This window comes from Pinus tabuliformis, chromosome 1_2, assembly GCF_031772625.1.
Source record: "Pinus tabuliformis cultivar Carrire ecotype Pingquan chromosome 1_2, CPIR1, whole genome shotgun sequence".
NCBI lineage: Eukaryota > Viridiplantae > Streptophyta > Pinopsida > Pinales > Pinaceae > Pinus > Pinus tabuliformis.
Window position 1 is genome coordinate 1242782151 of NC_142298.1, and position 4584 is coordinate 1242786734.

The window sequence follows — 4584 nt, forward strand, 5'->3', positions numbered from 1 at the left end:
TCACTGGTCCCAGACCAGTACTGCACTGACACGAAGTCAGTCTCGGAGTATGTACCACTGGTCCCAGACCAGTCTCAACCGACCCGAAGTCAGCGTCATAGTATGGTACAACTCCTACCACTGGTCCCAGACTAGTATCGCAGTCTCAGAGAGTGTACCACTGGTCCCAGACCAGTCTCAACCGACCCGAAGTCAGCGTCATAGTATGTACCACTCTCACTGGTCCCAGACCAGTACTGCACTGACACGAAATCAGTCTCGGAGTATGTACCACTGGTCCCAGACCAGTCTCAACCGACTCGAAGTCAGCGTCATAGTATGGTACAACTCCTACCACTGATCCCAGACCAGTATCATTGATCCCAGATCAATGGAGGTCATCCTAGCGTAGGGAGTACGGTAGATACAACGATGCGTCCATCAGTACTACTATGGTCCCTAACTTCATTTCCCTGCTCATTGATCAGATGAGAGGTACTTCCCATGAGTCCCAGACTGCATGGGTAGGATGCCTCGACAGGAGAACTAATCAATCTTGTCCTCACAGGAGAACACATCAATCCTGCTACAATCGTCGTGGAGAACACATCAATCCAAGCTGCCATGGAGAACACATCAATCCAAGCTACCATGGAGAACACATCAATCCATGCCTCACAGAAGAACTAATCATCCTACTACACAGGAGAGCGAATCATCTTGTTCCACAAGAGAGCGAATCATCTTGTCCCACAAGAGAGCGAATCATCTTGTTCCAGTGTGCACCACCGGGGGATGGTGAGTCACCCTGTGGTCATATGTTGCTCCAGTAGGAACTGCAAGCCCTCAGAGCTCCTAGAGCTCAATGTATGCAACATGCAGGACCCTTGTACAAGGGTTTCTTGCCGACTCCAAGTCGTTTGGGAAAATCACAGATTAGATCTTTCCTCGGGGCTTTGGCAAGGTGTATCAACCTGTACATCATCTTAATGTGATGGAGCTTCCTTGCTCATCGACTTACCATATCCCAGATGATGTCTATCTGCTGGAGCAATTGACGAATATGGGATTCCTCAATAATCGAATCCCACCTCTGGTTGTTACAGAGAATCACAATGGTATCCAATGTAAATCCAAACAGCTCACTGAAGAGCTTTCGCAACCAGACTGCCTCACACGAGGTTATGCTAGCAACAATATATCCTGCTTCGGCGGTGCTCAAAGCCACCGACTTCTGCTTCCTGCTCATCCAAGATATCGAAGCAGATCCCAAGGTGAAACAGTACCCGGAAGTGCTCTTACGGTCCACCACACTGTTTGCCCAATCAACATCAGTATATCCAAGTAGTCTCACATCTCCGGCAGTGTATCTTAATCCATGAGAGATTGTGTCCTGAAGACATCTCAGAAGATTCCTGGCATCAATCCAGTGAGGCTCAACCAAAAATGAGCTCACAATGCTAACTGCAAAACATATGTTCGGACGGAGGTTCACCAAGAACATCGATGCGAATGAGTTTTTGAAACTCAGAGGCATTTCCCAAGTCTGGTCCGACATGACTACCATATAACTTCTAAAAGTTAAGATCCTCGAGGTAGTCACAGGCTTGCAGTCCATCATACCGAATCTTTCCAATATATTTACCACATATTTTCCTTGAGATAGGAAAATTTCCCTTGGCTTCTGCCACACTTCAAGTCCTTGGTCCTTCATTTCAAATTTAGAAGCCATCTCCCTCTTACATTTGTGAATGAAAGGGTTTGCACCTGTTAGAAAGAGGTCATCCACATACAACACCGGTATGAGAGGCTTGTCATCTTCAACCTTAAAGTAAAAGTTAGGATCAGCTTCACTCCTAGTGAATCCCAGCTTCATCAAGTAGCTATCGATCCTCTCATACCATGCTCGGGGTGCTTGCTTCAGCCCATAGAGAGCCTTCTTCAACCTGCATACATGAGATTTTCAATCATAAATCTCAAATCCTTCAGGTTGCTCCACATAGACCTCTTCTTTGATAGAACCATGCAAGAACGCGGTCTTAACATCCATCTGATGTAGGTTCCATCCTTGTGAAGCCACAAGGGCTATGATCAAGTGGATGGTCGTATATCTGGCAACAGGTGCAAATATCATAGTCTATACCTCCCTTCTGGGATAAACCACGAGCAACAAAATGAACCTTATACTTTTCCATACTTCCATTTGCTGCATGCTTTATCTTGTAAAGCCATTTTGAAGTAACAATTGTCTTGTCCAGGGCCTGGGAACTACTTCCCAGACATCATTCTCCATAATAGACTCATATTCTATGGTCATAACATCCTTCCATAGTTAATGCTTGATGACATCTGAGAATGATGAAGGTTCATTTTGTATGATCGTGCTCATGATGGTCAGGTATCCCTGATACCTGTTAAGTTTCTTACTTTGATGGAAGGTTCCTCAGGGTGCAGCATGTCCTTCAGCATCATCAAGTATTCCCCTAAGCCATGAAGGCCTCTTCCTAGAAGAGGAAGGCTCATGTGGATGAGGATCAATCGGATCCATGGGTTCTTCTACATCAGGCATTGATTCATCACCCTTTTCTTTCGGTTCCCTGGTGTCGGCTTCTTGAGAGCTACTCAAAGTCAGCAGATTGTCCACCTTGCTGAGAGCCATATCTTTGTCAAATGTGACATCATGACTAATCACGACTTCCCTTTGACTGGTGGTGAACATTTCTTCAGGAGTTTAGGAACCCAATGCTTGATGAGGGCATCGATTTTGTACATATACAACGGTGATTGTAGTTTCAGCCCATAGAAACTTTGGAAGTCTTTGATCATGTAGCATGGCCCGGACAGCTTCCATCATCCTGTGGTTCTTCCTTCCCACCACACCATTCTGCTCAGGAGTATGTGGTGTAGTAGTCTCCCTCTTAATGCCAACCTCAAGTATGCCTGAGTAAACCAATTGTAATATATCGGAGGTCTTGCTTTGGCTTGAGGGGAATGGTCCCTTTTTGAGCTTTCCTTTGGCACATCCTGGACATACACCTTCTTTCTCTACTTGGAATTCGGGCATCCCTGTTACCATCTGTCTTACATCGGGTAGAGCTTTGTAATGAAGGTGGGCAAACCTTCGATTCCAAAGTTCGGACTAAAGAGTTGTGTCACAAGACATGACACCTAGCGGACTTCCATCGACCTGATATAATGAATCAACATTAAACCCAAGAGTAAAGGCATCTTTAACATTATTTTTCCAAATACATACCTTGCCATTGCTGAAGGTTACCTTGTAGCCTCTGTCTTCCATTGCCAAGATGGACACTAGGTTCCTTTTGAGGTCAGGTGCATTTAATACATCCTAGACTTTCTAGCCTTCTTGAATGGTTGTCCTCTTCCTCTTTCTCCAGCTCTCCTCTTACCTTTGCTGTTGAATTTGTCATTCCTTTGATTTTCCATCAGAGGGATTTTGATCATCGTCCTGGTGTGAGTCCTTTATTCTCTTTGCATGAGAAGAAAACGCAGCAGGAGGACCTTTAGGCATGGGCATTTCTTGCACTTCTTCCCTTGTTTCTTCTTGAATGCATCTAGCCATTAATTCCTCGAAACCAGGAATTACATTATAGTTCAGAAGAGTAGTCTTGAACACGTACCATTCGGATGGTAATCCTCCAAGAGTTGTGAGTGCCATTTCTCTGTCAGTAATAGTTTCCCCAATAGATAGGAGATCGTTCTTGATCTCGGTGATTCTTAAGAAGTATGCTTGCATACTTTCATCCTTACTCTTCTTGATTTACCTCAGCTTATTTATAAGAAACAAAACTTGATTTGCATCATTAACTTTAAATAAACTCACCAGTCTATTGTAGATTTCCTTGGAGGTGTCCAGTTCAGAGATGTAGGCCACCAAGTGCTTGTTGATAGAGTCCCGGATGATCTTCTATTGTTTTGACTTCTCCATTTTTCCATTTGTTCCAAGCAGCAGCGGATGCATTTGATGGAGGCTCAATAATATTGCCTCCAACACTCCTTGATTCTCAAGGGTTAGATCGATAGACATCTTCCATCCGTGATAGTCAGCTTTCTCACAGAGCTTGTCTTCAGCATGAAAGAGTGTTGAGGACCCCATAGTTCTTTTAGGATAGCCTTGCCAATCTTCTCTTCAATGATTGCTCTTGCTCTTGCTCGGGCTTTGTCTTCACCTCAGCTCTGATACCATGTTCAGTTATGGTATGTTCTATGCTTATAACAATTTACTTATTTTTCTTATTATATTCCACCGATTAGCAATCACATGTACATAAAGTAAAGTGCAGATAGAACATTAAACGATCGACAGAAAACAAGCCAAGACAAGAGACACAAGATGTGGTGGCTAGCCAGGGACAAACCCCACAATGTGTGGGGAAACCCTTTGATCAAATCTTCTTTTATCTTCAATAATTCAGCAGAGAGAAATAGTACAATAAATCTGATTCATATCAGCAGTAGCAAACCCTAGATCAGCAGCATTAGCATTAGCGGCTTCATTATCAAACTAGGGCAGACCATATCTCACAAACCGACCGTCGGATTGACTTCATTCCACCACCAAAAGTTTCGGCTTCCAGAGGAGGT